At 39.3% G+C, this 25,032-nt stretch overlaps 1 long non-coding RNA gene across 5 annotated transcripts; it reads left to right on the forward strand.

The window, feature by feature from the left end:
* Positions 1–9,731: 9,731 nt before the first annotated feature.
* LOC138988894 (uncharacterized) lies at positions 9,732–21,528 on the forward strand. 5 transcript variants are annotated; one of them, XR_011465132.1, is made up of 4 exons: positions 9,732–14,951; positions 15,778–15,982; positions 19,125–19,242; positions 20,851–21,528. It is a non-coding gene; the product is annotated as an uncharacterized lncRNA (long non-coding RNA). The 5 variants fall into 5 exon arrangements; XR_011465133.1 differs by having other exon boundaries at positions 15,790–15,982; XR_011465134.1 differs by having other exon boundaries at positions 9,746–9,844; positions 11,174–15,982.
* The last annotated feature ends 3,504 nt before the right edge of the window (positions 21,529–25,032 follow it).

Genomic DNA, 25,032 nt, shown 5'->3' on the forward strand with positions numbered 1-25,032 from the left:
TCCAATAGAATGTCAATCATTGTCAATGATCAGTATCCTGAAGTCAACAAAAATCCTGCTCTTCAACATGGTTACTGTCTTCAAACTTCTTTTCTGGCATCAAATACTCATCTGTGTCCTGTGTTTTTAGAAGTTTTGTGTAAGAAGACCTGTTTGACTCATTCTGAAGAATTTCTCTGATTTGTATTCTAGTTCATATTATACAATTGTCTGTCTCTCTTTTTTGGTTAACCAAGGACCAAAGATTCAATACTCAACTTGGAATACAAATCAGTTTCTAGAAACTTCATTCTTACTTTATGATACCTGTGCTCTATCTATAATAGCACCACTAGAAGTAGACACAAACCATCACCATTTATTTCTGTATAACTACTTCTGAGGTTTGTATTTACAGTTTATGCAACTGTATGATTTTCACTGAAAAGGTGTCAAAGCTGAGTGGATTGATTACAAGCAACCACTTTCACCCTAGTCCAGAATCCTTCAAAATGAAACCAAAACTATCTAAGCTATGTTACTGCCAAACAAACAAAAAATTGGTGAACTTCTGAAGAACAGAAAACCAATAGGAATGAAAAAAGAACTAAAGACTGAATATAATTGTAATGAAAATACACAAATACAAATTAAATAAATGGTGTTGAGATCAGAGTACTTTAGGAGGATACTGGGTGTGAAAGGATACAGGGACTGATAATGGAGCTTTAGGTAATTATCACTTCAATTTTAAGTGAATTGAATTGCTTTGTACAAATATCTTGAGAGGATAAAGTAACAGTTTTCTCCCAAAAGGTATCAGTAAACAGAACACTAAAACAAGAAAATTCCAACTAGCTGGAGGCATAGAGAAACATGAGGGTGTGCTTTCAAAACCAAAAATAAGTTGCCAGCATACCATGTTCTTCACTGTTTGTATCTCTCCAAAGACTAGATTCTCTAGTCACAAATATGCATCCATAAGAAGGTAAGAAGAGGAGAAGGGAGCAACAGAGGATAAGATGGTTGGGTGGCATCATCAACTCAATGGACATGAGTTTGAGCAAACTCTGGGAGAGAGTGAAAGGCAGGAAACCCTGGTGTGCTGCAGTCTGTGGGGTCACCAAGAGTCAGGCACAACTTAGCAACTGAACAAGAAGAAGAAGAAGCAGGTAAAGAGGAAATGCTTCTGAAAATACAAGCAAATAAACTAGGAAGTAGAAAATATCTGAGAAAAGCCAAAGCTACCAAAGAATGAATTCCAATAAGTAGAAAACTAACACGTGGAAAAATATTTGATGGAGCAAGCTAAGACTGCAATGGATTCATGTGGATACGTTTATCATTTCTATAAAAAGAGAAGAGTATTTTATGAAAAAAAAATCTGGAGAAATTGGAAGGAAAAGTATGTTCAAAAGGTGAGATGAATAGCCAAATGAACTAGGCAGAAGAGTAAATTAGTGAGCCTAGACAATCATGCCAAAGAACTTCATAGAACATGGTGTGAAAAGAAAAAATGATGGAAGACACAATGAAATAAAGAGTTGCAGAGAATAGATCTATTGGACTCCAAATCTATTTAATAGGATTATGAGGAAAAGAAAAGCTAGATAATAGAGAAAATATGTAATCAGTGAAAAAAATTTTTTAAATTACAGAAGACCCAAAGATGTCAATCTGGAGAATAAGTAACATATCATTTTCCACAAGCCAAGACTGAAAAAGAAGGCTCCTGAAAGAGAAAGAACAGCTTCCCTACAAAAGAAAAAGAATCATATTAACATCAGGCTTTTCCTTGACCACAATACATACTTAAAGATAATAAAACAAAAACTATGGCAAATTTCTAATAAAAATTCCACCTTAAGCATAACCAATTTTTTGTACCTGTTTTGAAAAGTCATAAGTAACTGCATTATTCAGCAAGGTATTAATAATAAGTGGTGATGAACAAATATTATGAAATATTACTATATGACTTGATAAAGGGACAAGTAGCACTTGGGACAACTTCTCTGAACATGATCATAAATTCTAAAGTCAGTGGCTGTAAGACTGAGAAGCTGAGCACAGCTTTCAATAGATTCACAGGGCTAAGATCCAAAAACGGCACTCAAGGCCTGTCTAGCAGGAGGGTCCTTACGAGGACCTAACTTTTGAGCGGCACTCAAGCAATATTAAACCCAGAAATAACCTGACTCTAACAGGACACAAAGTTCTGCTTCAAACAGTTCTAAACCATTTGGTGTCGAGGTGACTTGGTTTTGTTATTGACCTTAGAATAAGAGCCAGTCAGAAGAAAAGGAAAGACTCTGGGATAATAAAAATATATATATATATATAATCCGTTCAGTTCAGTCACTCAGTCATGTCCAACTCTTTGCGACCCCATGAACTGCAGCATGCAAGGCCTCCCTGTTCATCATCAACTCCCAGAGTCTACCCAAACACATGTCCATTGAGTCAGTGATGCCATCCAACCATCTCATCCTCTGTCATCCCCATCTCCTCCCACCCTCAATCTTTCCAGATCAGGGACTTTTCAAATGAGTCAGCACTTCCCATCAGGGGCCAAAGTATTGGAGTTTCAGCTTCAACATCAGTCCTTCCAATGAACACTCAGGACTGATCTCCTTTAGGATGGACTGGTGGGATCACTGTGCATTCCAAGGGACTCTCAAGAGTCTTCTCCAACACCACAGTTCAAAAACGAATCGCCAGTCCAGGTTCAATGCAGGATACAGGATGCTTGGTGCTGGTGCTCTGGGATGACCCAGAGGGATGATATGGGGAGGGAGGTAGGAGGAGGGTTCAGGATTGGGAACATGTGTACACCCGTGGCGGATTCATGTTGATATATGGCAAAACCAATACAATATTGTAAAGTAATTAGCCTCTAATTAAAATAAATAAATTTAAATTTTAAAAAAAGCATCAATTCTTCTGCACTCAGCTTTCTTTATAGTCCAATTCTCGCATCCATTCATGACCACTGGAAAAACCATAGCCTTGACTAGACGAACCTTTGTTGGCAAAGTAATTCTCTGCTTTTGAATATGTTGTCTAGGTTGGTCATAACTTTTCTTCCAAGAAATAAGCGTCTTTTAATTTCATGGCTGCAATCACCATCTGCAGTGATTTTGGAGCCCAAAAAAATAAAGTCTGACACTGTTTCCACTGTTTCCCCATCTATTTGCCATGAAGTGATGAGACCAGATGCCATGATCTTAGTTTTCTGAATGTTGAGCTTTAAGCCAACTTTTTCATTCTCTTCTTTCACTTTCATCAAAAGGCTCTTTAGCTCTTCTTCATTTTCTGCCTTAAGGGTGGTGTCATCTGCATATCTGAGGTTATTGATATTTCTCCCAGCAATCTTGATTCCAGCTTGTGCTTCCTCCAGCCCAGCGTTTCTCATGATGTACTCTGCATATACGTTAAATAAGCAGGGTGACAATATACAGCCTTGATGTACTGCTTTTCCTATTTGGAACCAGTCTGTTGTTCCATGTCCAGTTCTAACTATTGCTTCCTGACCTGCATACAGGTTTCTCAAGAGGCAGGTCAGGTGGTCTGGTATTCCCATCTCTTTCAGAATTTTCCACAGTTTATTGTGATCCAATCCACACAATCAAAGGCTTTGGCATAGTCAATAAAGCAGAAGTAGATGTTTTTCTGGAACTCTTTTCCTTTTTCCACGATCCAGCAGATGTTGGCAATTTGATCTCTGGTTCCTCTGCCTTTTCTAAAAACAGATTGAACATCTGGAAGTTCACAGTTCACGTACTGCTGAAGCCTGGCCTGGAGAATTTTAAGCATTACTTTACTAGCATGTGAGATGAGTGCAATTGTGCTGTAGTTTGAGCCTTCTTTGGCATTGCCTTTCTTTGGGATTGGAATGAAAACTGACCTTTTCCAGTCCTGTGGCCACTGCTGAGTTTTCCAAATCTGCTGACATATTGAGTGCAGCACTTTCACAGCATCATCTTTTAGGATTTGAAATAGCTCAACTGGAATTCCATCACCTCCACTAGCTTTGTTCGTAGTTATGCTTCCTAAGGCCCACTTGACTTCACATTCCAGGATGTCTGGCTGTAGGTGAGTGTGAGTGATCACACCATCGTGATTATCTGGGTTGTGCAGATCTCTTTTGTACAGTTCTTCTGTGTATTCTTGCCACTTCTTCTTAATATCTTCTGCTTCTGTTAGGTCCATACCATTTCTGTCCTTTATTGAGCCCATCTTTGCATGAAATGTTCCCTTTGTATCTCTAATTTAACCTCAAATTATTTCTAGTTTTTCATATACAATCTTTGGCATTTTGGAAAAAAAAAAAAAAACAGGCAAGGGAAATGCAAACCAGAACCACAATAAGACATCACTGCCTATCTGTTAGGATAGCTACTATCAACAAGACAAAAGATAAGAAGTGTGGGCAAGGATGTGGGCAAAAGGGAACTCATGTGCTATTGGTGGAGATGTAAATTGGCTCAGCCACTATGGAAATAGTATGGAGGTCCCTCAAAAAATTAAAAGTACTCTATCTGACAATTTTAGTTCTGGGTATTTATCTGAAGAAAACAAAACCACTAACTTAAAAAGATACCTGCACCCTATAGCTGATTCATGTCGATGTATGGCAAAACCCACCACAGTATTGTAAAGTAATTATCCTCCAATTAAAATAATCTAATTAATTTTAAAAAGATACCTGCACCCTCCATATTCACTGCAGTACTACTTACAATCGCCAAGACATAGAAACAACTTAAGTGTCAAATGATGGATGAATAAAGAAAATGTGATACAGGTATTAGTGAAAAAAGTGAAAGTGTCAGTCACTCAGTCATGTTCAACTCTTTGGGATCCCATGGACTGTAGGCTTCCAGGCTCCCCCATTCTTTGAGATTCTCCAGGCAAGAATGATGGAGTGGGTTGCCATGCCCTCCTCCAGGGGATCTTCCTGACCCAGGGATTGAAGCCAGGTCTCCTGTACTACAGGCAGATTCTTTACCACTGAGCTACCAGGGAAGTCCCTTATTGTCTGAGTCATGTATGGATGTGAGAGTTGCACTATAAAGAAAGCTGAGCACCGAAAAATTGATGCTTTTGAACTGTGGTGTTGGAGAAGCCTCTTGAGAGTCCCTTGGACTGCAAGGAGATCCAACCAGTCAATCCTAAAGGAAATCAGTCCTGAATATTCAGTGAAAGGACTGATGCTAAAGCTGAAACTCCAATTCTTCGGCCACCTGATGCAAAGAACTGACTCATTTGAAAAGACCCTAATGCTGGGAATGATTAAAAGCAGGAGGATTAGGGGATGACAGAGGATAAGATGGTTGGATGGCATCACTGATTCAATGGACATGAGTTTGAGTAAGCTCCTGGAGTTGGTGATGGACAGGGAGCCCTGGAGTGCTGTAGTCCATGTGGTTGAAAAGAGTCAGACTGAGCGACTGAACTAAATTGTGCTGTTAGATATTAATGGAATATCATTCTGCCATAAAAAAGAAGGAACTCTTGCCATTTTTGAAAACATGAATGGAAAAACTAAGTGAAATAAATCAGACAGAGAAAGACAAATACCATGTGATCTCACTTTTATGTGAAATCCAAAAGCAAAAACAAAACAAACTCACAGAAAGAGAGAGGCCAAACTCACAGAAAAGAGAGTTGCCAGAGGCTGGGGAGTGGGCAAAATGGATGAAAGTGTTCAAAAGGTACAAACTTCCAGTTATAAAAAAAACTAAGTCATGGGGATTTAATGTATAGCATGGTGACTATAGTTAAGGATATTTGAATATATTGTACTGTATATTTGAAAGTTGCTAAAAGAATAGATCTGAAAAGGTCTCATCACAAGAAAAAATATGTTGCAACTATGTATGGTAACAAATGTTAACTAGATTTATTGTGGCAATCATTTTACAGTATATACAAATGTTAAATCATTGTGTTGTACACCTAAAAACCAATGTAATGTTACATGTTACCTATACCTCAAAAAAATTGTTTAAAGTTGATATTTAATCTAAGAAATATTGAGCTTCTCTGGTGACTCAGAGGTAAAGAATCTACCCGCAATGCAGGAGACACAGGAGATGTGGGTTCGATTCCTGGGTGGGGAAAATCCCCTAGGGCAGGACATGGCAACCCACTCCAGTATTCTTGTCTGGAGAATCCATGAACAGAAGAGCCTGGAGGGCTACAGTCCACAGGGTCACAAAGAGTTGGACACAACTGAGAGAGTGAACTAGCACGAATCTAAGAACTGATAAGAGTAATCAAGTAGAATATCAAAGCCAGACAAGGGAAGTACAAGAAAAGAAAATTACAGGCCAATATCCCTGATGAGCATATGTGCAAAAATCCTCCACCAAATACTAGCAAACAGAATTGAACAGCACATTAAAAGGATCACATACCATGGTCAAGTGAGATTTATCCCTAGGATGCAAGGATAATTCAACATACAAAAATCAATAAATGCGGTGCACCACTTCAACAGAATAAAAGATAAAAATTATGTAATCATCTCAATGGACGTAGAAAAAATCATCTGACAAAATTCAACATCATGTCACATTAGAAACCCTCAACAAATCAGGTATGGAAGGAAAGTATTGCAACAAAATGTACTCCATGTACAACAAGCCTATAGCTGACATGATACTCAATGGTGACAAGTTGAAAGTTTCCTCTAAGTTCAGGAACAAGACAAGAGTGCCTACTCTTGCCACTTTTACTTAAAATTGTTCTGAAAATCTTAGCCAGCTCAACTGGGCAAGGAAAAGAAATAAAAAAGCACCCAAATAAAGAAGGTGGACGTTAAATTGTCTCTATTTGTGGATAACATTATCTTATACATAGAAAACCTAAGAACCTCACCAAGAAACTGTTAGAACTAACAAATGAATCCAGCAAAGTTGCAAGACACAAAAATCAGTATTTTTTTAAAAAGCTGTGATACTATACACTAACAAAAAACTATTAGAGAAATTAGAAAAATCCCATTTATAATACTATCAAAAACAGTAAAATATTTAAGAATAAATTCAACCAAGGGGATGAAAGACCTATAGACTGAAAACTACAGACACTGAAAACACAGAAAACAAGATATTGATAAAATTAACTAAAGAAGCACAAGTGGCTATCTTGAAGAGGGATGTAACATAAGATAGACTGTTGCATAGCTTACTCTGTTACTGCCTCTCCAGGTCTCTTTTATGCTGCTATACTCCTCTATAATATTCTTTTCAACACTGAGAATACACTTATATAATCTAGGGACAATTTACATATGGAAACAGCAGCATGAAGACGATTCCCCTGCCATAAAAGTTTTTACTGAATCAGTAGGTTAACATTCTATCATTAGAACATCACAGCCCTAGCTAATAGGTTTCTTTCTGCTTCATAATTGTTTTGTTATTGTTGTTTTTAAGCAGGAAATCTTATTACCAAGAAATAGAGTTCTTGGCAATTTATCCATGATTGTTGGCTAGAAAATTATATATTATTTATAGAATATTCTGTCTTGTGAGAAAGTTGTGGTCCACACATATATGTGTTTATGAGTGTGAATGCATGTTTTGGCTCTCACTGCATTTGAAAAGTATTTGAAATAGTTATAAACACAAAAATTGGGGAAAGTTTGTACAAAAATTCAGATTTTTATCCTTACCCTAGAATTACCAGTCATTATGGTTTCATATCTCATTTACTTCAACTCTCCCACCCTACAATTGAGCTCAGCAGATCTTTAAAATAGGATGCATATAAAGCTGTAGTCCTTGCCTTAATTTTTCCCCAAGGAGGACACACTGTAGAAAATTCCATTAAATAGCCTGGCAAAGTGGAATAGTACAGGGTTCCAACATGTTCCCCAGCAGAGGTTAACATGTAGTTTCAATTTCCATTCTGCCAGTTTCTTTTCTAGTGCCATGACAGACTGAATGCTCTCAAACAAGTTCCTTCCAGCCTGGAAATGAAGGGTTTCCAATCTACGTTAATTTTCTTTTTATTTTTTTCTTAACTCAAATGAAAACAGTAATTTGATGGACTCTGTCAACAGAAAATAGCTCTGGTGCCCTTTTCCCCTTTCTACTGTGGAACAAACTCCAAATGAAATAGCTCATTTTTATCAGGAAAGCTGCCTTCAGGAACATACAATTAACCATTCTTCACTCTAAGAAACTTACACCTTTTAAAAAATCTACTGCCCAGCATCTTGTAGGAATGAAGAGGAAACCAAGTCCAGATGAAAGAGTCAGAAAGCTGGAAATGATGACAATTATCATCAGAAGAGAGAATGGTGCTGGTTGAGGATCTATGGAACCACTCATCACCAAGGACATGCTCCCTGGATATGGCTTTATCATAGAGGGAAAGCAGGTTTCATAGATTCTTGCTGGTCCTTTGTCATCTCTCTGCATTCTTAAGTTGGAGTGTTGTAGCACTCAGTCCTGAGACCTCTTCTTTAATTATACCCATTTCTTTGTTCTAATCTCTCACCTGATCTAATCTCATGACTCAAAATGCCATCTGTACACTGTGTATCTGCAAATTTAGAATCCCAACCCACACCTTTCCAGCGAACTCAAGACTTGCACGTATGGCTCCCTACTCAACACCCACCCCCACCCCCGCCCGACTGTATGCCTACTTGGCATCTCAAATTTATCCTGTTCAAAATTTAAAGTCATGACCATCACTTCTAGTCCTGCTCCTGTATTTTCCCCATGTCAGTTGACACTATCTTCATCCTTCATTTCTCTTTGTCTTACATCCCATATCCTCCCATATCCATCCATCAGGAAAACCTGTTTGCTCCAAGCCGAAGGGCTGCCTTGTTGTACCTTGAACACAGTAGTTGTGCTCCCAACACAGGCCTTTGCTATGTTGTTTCGTGTCTGGAAGGCTCTTGCCTTAGACATCTGTGTGCTGCCCCCCTATACTTCCTTAAGTCATCGTTCAGATGTCACCTTCTCAATGAGTTCTTTCTTGACCATCTTACATAAAATGGCTATTCTCATCTTCCTATACTCTGTATTCTCTATCCTTGATGTATTTTTCTCCAAAGTATTTATCAATTTCTAACTTGCCATGTATTTCATTTTTAATATTTTTATTGTCTCTTCCTTCACAAAGAATGTTGCTTCTATGAGGCAAGTATTTTTGCCGGACATACAGTAGATGCCCAGTAAATATTTGTTGAATGATGAAATAATCAGAAGAACTCTAATCTCAATTTGACCTAAAATTTAACATGTATCCACTGTTGTCTGTACATAGGCAACAAAGACCTACTATATACCACAGGGAACTCTGCTCAATGCTATGTAGCAGCCTGGATGGGAGGGGAGTTGTTCTGGTGTGCACTGAAACTATTACAGCATTGTTAATCGGCTACACATAAAATAAAAAGTTAAAAAAAAAACAACTAGCTCTGTGACCTTGGACAAGTCATTTGATCTGGGCTTTAGTGTGTTTGGCTATAAAAGTGCGAAGACTAGATTAGAATAACTCTGAAGTGGAAGTAGCAGTCATAAGGGAGTAGAAACAAGATCAGTTCCATTGAAGTCTCTGTGGCATTGAATTTGTTTTGAGTTTAAGAAGGAACCAACTGGATTATGAGCAGTAACTTGAGACTCTCTGTGGCATAACAGGCAACAGGGCCAAGCTGGCACCATCACAGTGGCAATGCTGCCCTTCGTATTTAAGCTCAAGGGCTGGTTCAGAAGCTGGCAGCCTCCCCTACAGACATCAGCACTGTGAGCAGGAGAGGAGGAGACCCTGAGATATCATGGCCAAGAGAACTGTGCTCAAATACACAGGAAATACCCTCCAAGAATACACAGTCCAGGTGAGGTCTCTGAGAAACAGCTGGCCGGGTGGGGAAGGAGGAAAACGAAGGGTACAGTTCCTGCAGTTTTCAACGGGGCTGAGCCAGAGAAATATGATTTGGGTAAAAGCATGATCTTATTTATACTCCTCGCATGGTGTGGCCTGGGGAGACACAGGCTGAGACTCGTGACTTCTTTCATTCTACCCCACTGCTCTATTAAATTCTATTCCCTGCACCTTCAGAGCAAATCATTCCACATAACACTGTCTGCTTTCTTTGATCCATGTGACTGGAAGGATGAACTGTCAGCTCCCCTCCCCCATCCATCCTGCCATAGCCCGAGGCACAATCAATTTCAATATGCAGGGGAAATAGACCACACAGGATCTATGGCCTCCCAACAGGGACCTGACATATTAACTGTTGTAATGCCTCTAATTCAGTCTATTTACTTTGGGGGAGGCCCATCTTCTCCTACTCATCACTTTAACCCGTACAACGGCTGTGTCATGACTATTTAGAATGATGGGGGTGATGCTCGGGGCACAGTCATGAGAAGCCTGATGAAGGAATAGCTACAGTGAGCCCACGTAGCTGCAGGGTAATGATGACTAATTCTGTTCACGTCCCTCACCCCTGCCTTGAAATCTTCCCTTGCCTTTTAAATTGACGTCTGTCGAAGGGAATGACTCCACGGTGTCACTGCTTGATGCATTGGCCCGGAGGAGGCACTCCTTCTTGTCAGGAAGTGAGACAAGAAAGAGGAGTAAAGAACAGCAGAGGAGGGGAGATGGGGGCCCTCCGGGAAGATGAAAAATGAGCAGGGAGAGCAGGGGAAACCTCTTCAACCAAATGCCAGCCACTATTCTGATCTGAACACTTTTACAGTTTTTGTGACAGAAGTGGACGGTTGAGATGATCGCACCACATGTATGTCACAGCCCTAAATAGCTCAGGTCGGTGACCTTTTCAGAAATGATTTTTATGATATGCAGTAAACAATAGCTACATTGTGGCAGGTGACTCCATACAGGCAACCATTCTCTTTAAACTGCTTAGAATATACAACAGGGTCTCGACCCCTGATGCATTCTTAATTAACTACAGTGAAACACAATTCTTGCATGCAGTATATCTCTAGATCACCAATGTTGAACTGATAGCCATGTTGTTAACTGTCTTTAGATAACAAATGAATGAGCATGCTTGAGGTGACACTTGAAAATGGAAAAAAATTTAAAAACACATAAAAAACTGCTTCTTTCACTTTAAGCTGTGTCTCAGTGATTCTCTTCTATTAGAGTTTTTTTCCCTTTTACTTTTGTTTAAACTCTTGCACACCTGTAGGTTTTAGAAAACAAGCAGATCCAAGCTCCAGCTTGGCAGAATCTTCTGTCCTCAGAAAACATGGTAAAATGCCTTTAATTAATTTCACTCATCTAAGAATGTTTATGTTCGTTCTTTTTTTAAAATGAATGGTCAAACATTACAATTTTCTTATTACAGGAACAAATCTCTGGGATTACCACACCCTAACCAAAAAAAAAGTTCCATTAATTTTGATCTAAGAATCCACTAAAGAAAGCCATGGTTGAGAGATCTGGTTAAAGTTTGGGTGATCCTTTTCTCACCGCTCATCTTGGAATAGGTTCTGGCTCAAACCCTATTCTCCAGTAAGATCTGAAAAGGCCCAAGGGAGTCTGGCCCAAGTCCCAGGTGATTCTCAGGAGGCCAGGGTGTTCCTAAGGATAACCCAAGTGGCTCACTGCCGGCAGGGTTGAGTTCTGAAATCGTGATCTGGACCCATGCCTGTCAGGCTTGGAGAAAACCCAAAGCAATAGATCTGCTTTAGAATGAGTCTGATCTTCTGCCAACAGAAACAGCTGAGGTCAAGGGCAGACTTTTCGAGGTCTTTTTGTCCTCAGAGGAACTCCCTGTTCTCCTTCAGTGCAGATAGAGCCTGGCCAAGGGCAGGAAGGTGTAGATAAGCAACGTTCTGCCACTGCCTGATCTGTTTAGGTGGAGGGATTGACTTCATGCCCCTTGGCTTGTGGCTCTGACATACCTGAGACAATGGAGGCTGCCAATATTTATTACCATTACTGAGCAGCCTCTCTGTGGGGCACTGGGCTAGCTTAATTACAAAAAATTTAAATATAAATTATTTTACCTATACTGTTGGTCTTTCCTGTCTGGACTGTAAACCCTTTGGGGAGGGGGCATTTGTTAGGTGTTTTTTTTTTTTTTTTTTGATACTGGTTCTTTTCTCTAATCAGACTGTCTAGTAGTAGTAGCAACTCCATGAAGATTTAATAAGCTCAAGAGGGTCCCAAAGATTCCCAAGGTCATGTAACTAGAGTCGAGATTCAAACCTAGGTTATGGAAATGCAAAGTGGAAAATATCCCCCTGCATTTCACTCCCATCCTGCCCCTTCTCTGTGCAGGATCGAATAGGCCACCCTGATTGAGGCACCAAGGCCTTGAAGAAGGAAAGACCTCCAAAAAAGTCAAAAAGAGTCAGTTCATAAAGTTAACAGCAATTCTGACAATATCAGTACTTCTACCATACCCAGAATGAAGCCAAAGAATTGTAACATCCAAATGTCCTACTTCTTCTTTCTATAAACATGGGAGATCTGAATAGAAGGGGGAAGTTGTTGGCCAGCAAAGTTATTCCTTTTGGACTTTTGGCTTTCTCTTGAGCAGGAACATTCAGATGGATAATTACTACCATACTCACTTAATCAACTTGTCTTACTACTTCAATAAAATGATTACCAATAGGATTGAGTCATGTCTACAAATTCATATTGATAATGATGAAAATATTATATTTTCTGTCTTTCTGTATAGTATACTTTCTTAGAAAGTACTTCCACATATATTTTAATTTTTTAGTATTAAAACTATAGGCAGGGATAGCATTATTATTCCTATCATATGGGTGAGAACTCCAACGTCCAGAGAGAGAAAGACTACATGATTCGTCTGAAGTTATACAGAGTGGGTCAAAATTCAGATCCTAACTCTAGTTTACTCTTCTGTTCACATTACAAGTGTTTCCTGATCCTGATTAGATATTAGAATGATTCAGAGATTCTTAGTTGGTCTGGAATCAGGCCCAGGTGACCGTATTTTTGTAACAAACCTAGATATCTGTGCAGCCAGGACTGGGCAGTGACCCCATGATTATTCTGTCTGTCCATGATCTGGGACAGATCATGGGACTTACCATTTTTTCACTCTCACAGAAGTAATCTCAATTAGAACCTAATATTTGCAGAATTACTGATATAAGATATTAGTTTCACAAGGGCTATTGATTTTTCAAGACACCTTACAGGTAGTCTGCCATTCTCTAGCATTTGTAAGATGAAATTTAATTACTGAGTTTATGATCATTCCCTCCATTACTAACCACACACAGAAAAATTTCCTGAGGCAAGAAACCATGTCTAATTAACCTAAGGGTTATTTATACTAAAGGAAAGAAGACTGAAAAGCAACTTAATGAGTCCAGTTATTTCCTTCAAGCCCAGGAAGGGCATTGGCAACATGCTTCGCCTGGACATGAAGCAGGCAGAGCCCCCCCACCCACCCCGCCCCTCACCACCAGCCTCCTTGCAGTCTTTCCTCCAACAAACTGAAGCTCAGCTCAAAAGAGACTGAGGTGGTGACTGCTAATGGTGATGATGGTGCGTTTTTTTAATGAGACTTTCAAAAAGTAAAAAAGGATATGCAGAATTAGAGTTATTTCATGCAGAGAAGAGCCAAGATTAATAGAGGAGTACTGTTGATAGGATTAGTCAGGATAACTAGGCTATGATGCAGTAGCAATAACACAAATATCTCAAAGGCTTCATGTTTCTCAGGCACATTATGTGATCCATGAGGTTGGTGAGGAAACAGACAGATGGGCTCTGCCTGTCATACCCAGAGCCACCTTGTGATTATTCATCTGGAAAGTATAACCTTCTTGGCTGCCACATTAGGGAAAGAAAATAAGATTGGAAATTGCTCTTGGGACTTTTCACTCCTTTACTCTCTACCCGACTCACATGTATGGTCATCCTTTGTCCCTCAGTATCCACAGGGGATTAGTTCCAGGACAACCAATAGAAATTACAAATGGGTAGTGCTCAAGTTCCTTTATATAAAATAGTATTATATTTGCATATAACCTAGGCACATCCTCTCTTATACTTCAAATCATCTCTAGATTACTTATAAGACCCAATAGAATGTAAATGTTATGTAAATAGTTGCTGGCAAGCAGAAAGTTCAAGTTTGGATTCTTAGTACTTTCTAGAACTTGGTGGGGAATGTTTTCAATCCATGGTTGGCTGACACCTCACATATGGAATCTGTGGACATAGATGGCTGGCTGTACTGTTTTTTGTTTTTTTTTTAAGTTTCAAAGTTGAAAAGGGAAAAAATATCTGGATATGCTATTAAAGTTTTCATGAAAAGCAGAAGTTAAATTTATCTGCCCATATTAGTCTAGTTGGCTCCACAGAACACCTCTGAAGAAGAAATTTTCTGCCTTTCTTAAAAGGGAGAGCAAGTCCTTCCCCAGTCACTTATCCTTAAGAGGGGAGTCATAGAAGTGGTGGTGAAAGGACCACTGTTGACTTCTACTAGCTAAGCATAGGCTAACTGATGAAATATTTATCCTGTTGGGAAAGGTCTATGTAGTGGTCCTGGTGCCTTTCTGTCTATTTGCTTATTCATTCATTCCTCATGGATTTTTTTTTTTTTCATAGAATTAAAAAAAAAAAAAAACAGGCTTGCATTGCATGACTTATGCACAGTCATGCCTAGATTTGGTAGTCTCTGGAGCGCTCTTTTGATTCCACTAAAGAGTTGAAATTAGAAGATTTTTTTTTTAAATGAGCCAGGTTTTACACAGATGAATAAAATGCATAACCAAGAATAAACTAGGCAACACTGAAGAGCATCACATTACTTTCTCCAGAATGCTGCAGGCTGCATTCTCAGAAAACTGTCTGCTTAATGAGGTGCACTTAAGAGAAAATAAGAGATCTTTTTCATAGTCCCTCCATTTGGCAACACTTGTTCCCAGCATCTAAGTTTCTCTTCATAGAAGTGGGCCAAGAGAAAGCAGGTAAGCCAATTTGATAACTTTGAGACAGTTTCCAAAATAGGCTACCATTACAATGAGCAAGTCTGGGGACAGATCCTGTTACAAAACTATTCATGGAGGCTTTTCCACCATGAAAATTAGGCTCAAGACCTTTGTCAAGTGTTGAGAATTTCATATGGAAGAAAAAAAGCGGGGAGGGTTGGAAGAAATTCAATGACATTGTTCAGGCTTTGCTGGTGGTTTAGTGGTAAAGAATCCGTCTGCTAATGCAGGGCACATGGGTTCGATCCCTAGTCAGGGAAGTCCCCACAAGCCACAGAGCAACTAAGCCCATGGGCCCCTGCTACTGAGCTGTGGTAGCCACAGCTACTAGAGCCCGGAAACCTCAACTACTGAAGCCTAAGTGCCCCTAGAGCCCATGTTCCACAAGAGAAGCCACTGCCATGAGAAGTCAGTGCACTGCAGCTAGAGTAGCACATGCTCACTGCAATTACAGAAAAAGCCTGCATAGCAATGAAAACCTAACACAGACAAAGATAAATAAAATTATGTAAAAAAATGTCATTGGTTAACTTTTAGTTTTGAAGAAGTAGTAAGACTTTGTTTTCTTATCAATCCACACTTTAAGGTAACAAAATCTATATCTTTGTAAATAAGTGAGATACTTTAAAAATTCTGTGTCAAAATGCTAATGAATGTGGTTACATGTAGTACCTTTAGGAATTAAGTCTTTGATTACTATAATTTATCAAGATACACTTTGAAACAATGTCACAAAGGGAAATATTAATTTGGTGAATTTTTAAAAATTATTTCATTATTCTTATTGTTATTGAAATACAACCAGTCAATCTTGAAGGAAATTGGTCCTGAATATTCACTGGAAGGACTTATGCTGAAGCTGAAGCTCCAATACTTTGGCCACCTGATGCAAAGAACTGACTCACTGGAAAAGACCCTGATGCTGGGAAAGATCAAAGGCAGGAGGAGAAGGGGACGACAGAGGATGAGATGGCTGGATGGCATCACCGACTCCATGGACATGAGTTTGAGTAAGCTCCAGGAGTTGGTGACGGACAGGGAAGCCCGGCGTACTGTAGTCCGTGGGGGTCATAAAGAGTTGGACATGACTGAACTGAACTGATAGTTGTTTTATTTTTATGTTTTGGCCATGTTGCACGATATACGGGATCTTAGTTTTCGAAATGCATTGGGAGCACTGAGTCTTAACTACTGGACCACCAGAGAAGTCCCTGGAGAGATATTTTAAAAGACTAATCTAGGTAAAGCTCTTCCATCAAGACATTTTCTTTTTAATCAGAGATAGGAAGTTTTACATAAAAATTTTCAAAATCACCTAGTTCTTATTGATAACAATGGTTCTCATCCCTGGCTGTGCATTAAATCATCGAGGGAGCTTTTAAAATTGAATGCTGACTGAGTCCCAACTAACCCACTCGAGCCAGTCTCTGAGAGGGAAGCCCAGTGCTTCCCTCAGTGATTCTGATGTGCAATCAGGGTTGGCATTCATTGCCATAGAGTGCTTAGGTCTCCATCCTGCAGCAATATTACGTTCTCCAAACTTCCTGGTTTTACACTTTTTTCCCCTTTCTAACAAGCAGATGTGTATATATCACTTCACTTCTCATAAAAAAGCAAGTTTCTGGAGGGGAGATCCCAACTCCATTTCATCTTTATATTTTCATAGTTTCTAGCAAGGCAGTGGCAGTCACCGTAAGTTTTGAGTGGCAGACTGTCTGATCATCTGCATAAAACTAATTCCAGATTTTTAATTTCATAAACTGGAGGGAGCCTCTTTCAGTGGAGTAGCAGAGTAATGATCCATGAGGAAATGAAAAGTGAAAAATTAAGATTAGTAATTTGGTGTCTCTTGTCCACAGAACACCTGAAATCTAATTGCAGGTGATTTTTCTGACATGTTCTCGGAGACAATAAAATAAATGCTGTAATAATTTTCTTTGAAGACATTCTATATAATGTGCTCTGTTATGACTTTATAGTTGTCCTAAAAACAGTAATCTCAGTGAGTGGAAAGGAGATATTTAGGAGCTAGATAAAAACTTTTTTTCCTTCAAAAGCTGTAACAAAAATGCATTTAATACATAGCTGTATTTTGCTATCATAAACTAAAAATGATAAATGAATTGATCAAAGTTGAACAAAAGTAATATTTACTTCCTAGTTATCCTTCAATTTAAACATCCAAGAAATCTGCTTTTTGTTTTTACCACCTTCCATGTTGTTTAGGCAACTAACTTGTAACAGAGCTCACAACTGATAGCCCCACTCAAATGAACACTAATCAATGAATTAGTTCCTTGCCCAAGGCAGCTATATATTCCTCCAACACAGGAAATTACTCTTTCTTATGGCTAAAGTGGTACCAATCCTTACTGTATTATAAACCATAGTAGTTTTGTAGTATAGTCGTTCAAACACTAAGTTATCCAAGCACTGAATTTAAGACATTTGCCATATGTTCACAACCTCTATCCTATTTATAATTAATTTAATATTTCTAAGACAATTCACTGTTTTTTAGTGAAATGGATTTGGGAGGAAAAGTTCAAATCATTGTCATAAACAGAAGGTGTTTTTAATAGGAGATATATAAATATTAAAATAAAATGTTTGTTCACCTTGTGTACCACCAACAGCATGAGAACCATGACACTATGGGAAATACTAGCACAAGTAAAATTACGTTCTTTGAGTATCAGTTGCATCCTATGCCAAAATTCATGCCATTGCAAAAATGCCTGAATTTATAAACACCTTTAAATTTTAATTCATAGTGGGTAAACTTAAATGAGGGCCTCTCTGGTTGCTCAGTGGTTTAAAAAAAAAAAAATTAAAAAACCACCTCCCAATGCAGAAGACACAGGTTTGATCCCTGGGCTGGGATGATTCCCCTGGAGAAGGGAATGATAACCCACTCCAGTATACTTGCCTGGGAAATCCCATGGGCAGAGGAACCTGGCGGGCCACAGCCCATGGGGTTGCAAAAGAGTCGGACACAACTTAGCAACTAAACAAAAAACAAAAAAACAAACTTAGGTAGAGGAAAAATGTAAGCTCCTGCCAGTTTCCAGGCTCTTGAGGAAGTGAGTAGTTAAACTTTAATAAATTGTATGAAAAGGAAGACCGCAGAATTCCCAATATGCTGCTTTAGAGGCATTTTACTTGAATGACCAAGCTGAATTTGTAACACCCAGGCAGATATCGGAATATGATTTTAGCATTTTATTGCAGATTGTAATCATTTATTTACACACCTAGTTTTATTTTCTTCACTGGTTTACTAATGATACCTAGACTCCACTCTAAGTTCTGTGAGAGCATGGACCACATTCAGCACTGGAGTCCCAGTGACAGGTACATAGTAATTGCTAAATTAATGTTTATTACACAAATGGCTAAATATTCTCTTTCACTCTCTAAAAATCTCCCCTTCCAAAGTGAATGTCTTCTTTACTCACATTCTACTCTAATCTGAAATATATAACTTTCAACTCTACTCAGGTACATGTTTATAAACCTCCTTTGCTGCTGCTAAGTCGCTTCAGTCATGTCCGACTCTGTGCGATCCCATGGACAGCAGCCCACCAGGCTCCTCCATCAATGGGATTTTCCATGCAAGAGTACTGGAGTGGGGTGTCATTGCCTTCTCTGTTGCTGCTGCTGCTGCTGCTAAGTCACTTCAGTCGTGTCTGACTCTGTGCGACTCCATAGACAGCAGCCCACAAGGCTCCCCTGTCCCTGGGATTCTCCAGGCAAGAACACTGGAGTGCATTGCCATTTCCTTCTCCAATGCATGAAAGTGAAAAGTGAAAGCAAAGTCACTCAGTCGTGTCCGACTGTTAGCGACCCCATGGACTACAGGCTACCAGGTGCCTCCATCCATGGGACTTTCCAGGCAGAAGTACTGGAGTGGGTTGCTATTGCCTTCTCCGTTAGCAACGCCTAACTCACACTCTCCAGCTCCCAACTCCCTATCACCTTCTTCCCCACCTATAAAATCCTCACCTGCTAGCACTCTACAACAGTTTACTTCTCTCCCTGGCAAGCTTCTGTCAGCACCTGGGGACACAGAACCCAGACACTCAGTAGACCATACCATGAGAGGGGGTAACGACTGTAAGACATCTTTTGTCATCTTACATTATAATCCAGGGCAGCAGAAAGCACAGGATTGGCTTGGCTCTCTGACGTCAAGGAAAACAAATGATACAAGACTTGGCAAGTATCCAAAGTGACTTAGCAAGGAGCTTCCAGTATGCTTGCTGAAACAGTAAGTATCTGAAAGGTTTCTTTCGCCACCCTCTCTCCATTCATCTTTGTTCTGTCATCACTAGCATCACCCTAACAAAGAATGTAAGGAAAGTAGGGCAGGAGAGAAGCACTGACAAAGGGGAAGAGAGAGGGAGGAAGAGAGAGGAGGAGGAGGGGGCAAAAGGAACACCCTTAGTATCCAATACCCATAAAAAATTTGTTTTTAATTCCCTGGCTATCACAGATAGAGGCTGCTGCTAGCATTTAAGATAAGATTAGTTGGTGTTGTGCTATCAGCACCTCCACATTTTCCCTGCAGGGATTCCTTCTGACAGGCTGAAGCTGGAGGCATGTCTCAGGATTAACACCAGCTAATGATTATACACTAAAGCTTTGGAACTGTTGGACTAATAGGATTAAGCAATGGCAGATGCAGGTCCCCGTTCAGGTTAAAAATGCACTTTTTACATTACAAAGTCAGACAGATCCCTTTGAACATGCAATGAATATGGATGTTTTCAATTATCACAGTCTTCCAGGGCTATACGATATGGTAAATTAATCCCTTTAGAACATCGGAAACAGGACAAAATAGCCTTCTTGAAGCCGAAATCCCTCGTTTTAGATTTTCTTTCATGGGGATAAGCAGCGGTACACCTCACATAATTAATCTTATTACAAACAGAGAGAGAGAGGAAAATTTTTTTAAATGTGTAAAAATTGTTTAAATATTTGAGAAACTGAAAGAAAAAGAAAAAGCACTTTGAAATCAACATCTCTTAATTAATATCCAAACAGTCAAACATACAAACATAAGGCGTGACAAGCAAAAGGCTGGATGTGTGTTGAGATGGGTTTATATTTCTCTATGCCTCAGGCTGCTAGTGAAACAAGAAGGAAAGGAAAAAAATTAAGGTTACTTAAAAAAAAAAAATGAACAAAATATTAACTGCTAGTAGAAAGCACTATTTCTAAGATATCTGGGTTGATCTGATCTTATGTTCCAGGCCCTGGGAGGAAAGGAGAAAGAAAAGGGCATAGTGAGATATTTATATTTCGCTGCTGCATGAAAGGGTCTCTGCTTCCCAGTAGATCAAAACCATCACTCAGAATAGCTGGAACATAAATCCCCATTATTACAATTAAATGGGGCTGGTTGTGGACTTTAGTAGCAGGGTGAACCTCTGGAGTTTCATGTGTTTGATTGACTTAAGAGAGGAAGGGTGGGTAGGGAGGGAAACAACTATATATAGGGAGAACTTCCCAGAGAAAGCTGTTTGAGCTGTCAGCAGGGAATGGAAGTAGTTTTACAATCATCAGAATAAAGCAGGCTTACCAGCATGGGACTGATTCTTTGAAAATTCGAAAGCCAAATATCTTAATATTTGGCCTGAGCAATTGTATTAACCCTCATTAACTGTTGATAGAATCATATTGCCGAACATCACTCCCCACTTCATGATGTGGGCCAATTAATCACGTGGGTAGTTCCTCCAACAAACAGGAATCCTGCTTTTCTTTTAATTGCAAACTGAAGGAGAAAAAGGAAGAAAAGAGACTGTACCAGGTTTCTATATTGAGTCCACACGTTATTTTTTTTTTAAAGCCTGACATGGTTTATTTCTAGGAAACCTCTTGGAGACTTCCACCCAGGATTCAAATAAAGTCTGAACCAAACAGTTACAACTGAAGAAAAGCATGATGTAACTATGGAGCATTCACTCAGGTTCCAACATTGTGCGTCACTCAAGAATACCCAGGCATCAAACTCCTTCATTTCCCCAATGATCCAGTACAACTGGGTACCTCTACCCACTTGACTAGGATCTTCTATGAACATCAACAGTCTAAGGTGCCTGCTCAGTAAATATTAGCTTCCCTGGTGGCTCAGATGGTAAAAGCATCTGCTTTTACGGGTTCAATCCCTGGGTCGGGAAGTTTCCCTGGAGAAGGAAATGGCAACCCACTCCAGTTCTCTTGCCTGGAAAATCCCATGGATGGAGGAGCCTCATGGGCTACAGTCCATGAGGTCGCAAAGAGTCAGACACGACTGAGCGACTTCAGTTTCAGTAAATAGTACTTGGACAGACTAAACTACTTTAAGATGCTAGCAAACTTCCATAAACATCCTTATTTTTTTTTAACTTTTGATTGAAAAACTCATAACAGAATGAAAGAAATTATTACTATTTTAATTGGACTATTGGGCATTCCTCTTATTTTTGTTTTTCACTGCTTCTCTGTCACTGCACAATAAATTCAGAGGATATAAACTGATTCTCAGAAAGAAAAAAAAAACAAAAACTGCTCTCCCTGTAAAAGGCATCAAGAAAATTATTGTGTTAAATATGTATGTCTTCTTTCTTGGAAAAACAGAAGTTGATTATTTTTTCAAATGATCTTAATCTTCCCTAACACCGTGCATACTTTAATGGCATACATTAAGATAAGCATTACTCAGTTTTAGTGTGTGTGGGAATCACCTAGAATGACTGTGAAAACAAGTTACTGTTGCAAAGGTCTGTGATAGAGGCAATTCCAAGGAGCTTCCAAGTAACAGAAAAGCTGATGGTCCAGGAGACCACACTTTGAGTAGCAACAATTCATTAACATACCAAAGCCACTTAATGAATAACAAGTAACTCAGACTTGAGGAAATCAAGCATGTCTATTCCACACATTGCTCTTCTAACAAAGTATATAATGTTATCAACTTAAGAGTAAATGATGATAATCAAAACATCCCATTTCCTGGGCTTTTTCCTAAATATCAGTCTCCTGTCCATTCTACCAAGAATATTCTTAATTGGTTTAGTTATTTGCCCTCCAAAATGATATTACAATAAATTTACCATTTGAATAGCTTTTAAACCATCATCTTCATTAATTACAAGTCTACTAGAATTTTTATTATTCCTCAACCATCTTAAAAACTGACAACATTAATGTTATCATTTTCAAGTGAAGTTTATTAGAGTACTGTCACATTTAGAGGCATTTTGCATATTATATCAGTTTGATCTGCAAGATATACACTAAAAACTTTCATGAATTGCTAGATTATTTTCAATTCTAGATTATTAATTCAATTCTGATGTCAGTACCAAACCATATTCCCTTTGAAATTCTTAAATAAAACCTAATTTTCTCCCAAATTTGGTACATTTAATAATGCATATTAGGTATTACACAGCCTATAACCTGGCCCTGGGAAGGAAGAGGGCACACAGATACAATGACTGCACATCACATCTTTGCCATCCCAATAGTTCTCATACTAGCAGAAGGAACAAAAAAACACACATTTGTAATTCAATGTCATATATGCAATAATAAAGGTAAAACCAAAGTCTAATCAGAACACAAATAAATAAACAACTGTTGAATAGCACTAGAGAAAGGTATTTAAAAGTTTTGAAGGATGAATAGACATCTAGAGAAAATAAAACTGAAAGCACATGCTGTCAATACAGAAAACACAAAAATAAATCAACCAACACTGGGTAAGAAGACCAGGATGGCTTCAAAGTATATCAAGCTGCATATTTCAGTCCAGCACAGAACCCCTGCTGTGACACAGGTAGAGCAATTCTCTGCTTTGTTTCCTCCACCTGGCTCCCTAAGGAACAGTAATGTGGACTGTAGATTTAGGCCTCTATCTCCCTGCTCCTTTGGCTTCACCATGAGTTTCTGTCTAAAGCACTCATTTTGCATAATGCTTAGCACACAGAATATCATTGTAAAGACTCATAATCACAAGAAAGACAAGCGTACGAAAAACATGGCACAGTGGGAACCACTGTGGCATGTGCTTCCTATACTTAAGCCGTGGGTCCACAGGATGGGTGGGAGCGAGAAGAACCACAGTCTCTTCTTCCTGCTTTACACTGTGGACTCCGTGACAAACAGCAATAAAACATGGCATTACATTCCCAGGAGCTCAAGAATGACTTTAAAAGTTCATTCATTAGCCACTGACCTCACACTCAGCGTGGTCCACAGCAGTTTGAGAAGGTAAAATGGAAGGAAAGAAATGAGCGCTGCCTTCAAAGGAAGTGCAGATTAGCTGCGAAGGTAAGATACAGAGATACAGAAGCAGATGCCTGTGTGCTTGCTAAGCTGCTTCAGCCGTGTCTGACTCTTTTCAACCCATTGGACTGTAGGCTGCCAGACTCCTCCATCCATTGAGATTCTCCAGGCAAGAATGATGGAGTGGGTTGCCATGCCCTCCTCCAGGGGATCTTCCTGACCCAGGGATTGAACCCACATCTCACGATTCCCGCATTGGCAGGCAGGTTCTTTACACTAGTGCCATCTGGGAGGCCCACGGAAGCGGACACATGATAACAGATCTGACCGTTATCATTTGGAAAGACCACACATGTGAAGTGGACACCACAGATGAAAATCTTTGCATACTTTGCATCAACATCACACCAAGTTTAATATCAAACCAGAAATGTTATTACATTTCTTACAATAGGCACACATTGGATATAATGACAATCACTGAACAGAGAAAAGAAAGGTTATATCAGAAAAAGTATTATTACAGTCCCTGATGTAGATTCAGGCACACAACTAGAAGAGCTCTGCTCAACAACGTGAAAACCTGCAGTTAGAATGTGTCCTTCTGTCACAACCACTTTCAATCCACGTGGTTTTTAAACCAAGTTTTATTATGAACCAATGTGTCATATTCCATTTCCTTAATTGCATCCCACTGTACTCTCACACTTCCCTCTGCAATCTGCTTGGCTTGTTATGTTTGAACTATGGGCCTTTTCAACATGAATTTTGTAAAGCTGGAAATGACTGAGTCCTCTGTGATTTAAAACCCTCTGAACCATACCTTCTCTAGTGCCTAAATCACTGCTTAAGTGGCTGGCAGACACTTATTTCTAATCGGAGATGTTCATTAAATAAGTGATTAGAAAGCACGGTAGATGTGGCTAATTGTTGACGGGCCATGAAAGGACATTAAACACATCTTGTCTGAAGCTTTCACTGATTGTTAGCAATGTGTTAAAAGTTGCCCTGGTGTCTTAAACTAGTTAATGGTATTAAACTTGTGAGTAGAGTGAGTTTGACTCTGGGGAAAAACTAACTCGATATTATTTTTCTACAGGGCTCAAAACCTTTACACAAAATGCAGCCAAATGTTCCTGATTCTAGGGAACATGTTATTTTAGCCTTCATGATGATGACTCAACACTGAGCCTTACTGCTCAGTAAGATTCCAACAGAGATGACATTTTGCAATCCCCAGCAGCAACATGTCCCCTGTCTGGAGGCGAACCAAGAAAGAGTTCGCTTCAAATGAGCCTCTAAACAGCTGTCAAGTCAGAATAACTTTAAGTCATTACCTATCTGAGCCATGTTGAACCAATGACTTTTAAGTGGTGAAAATCTCCGCATCGTGTTACTAATCTCACTGGCGAGCAGTGGCTATGTCAACAATCAACGTTCCCTCTTAGTAAGCAGGCAAAAATAATACACTGCCCATGATCTGGAAGTTAAAGGACCAGTTGAGAGGTTGAGAAGTTCAGAAATGAGGAAGTAAAAAACATGCCTCCTTAGAGCTTTGCCTCTATAGAGATTCATGACAGAGTTTAAATCACAATGTGCCATGAAAGAATTCACTCCACTCTGACTTGCTAATGTTCAGCAATGCAAACCTTCCCCACAAAGACATATAAGCTGCCTTCCTCTAGTCATCTTTAACTTGGATGATGAGCTTGGACCCAATTTCCTGACCAATTAGCAGCTCAAAGTAAAGAAATGGGGAACAGCTGTAAGTCTCTAACTA

This window comes from Bos mutus, chromosome 8 (genome assembly GCF_027580195.1).
Source record: "Bos mutus isolate GX-2022 chromosome 8, NWIPB_WYAK_1.1, whole genome shotgun sequence".
In the NCBI taxonomy this organism is placed as follows: domain Eukaryota; kingdom Metazoa; phylum Chordata; class Mammalia; order Artiodactyla; family Bovidae; genus Bos; species Bos mutus.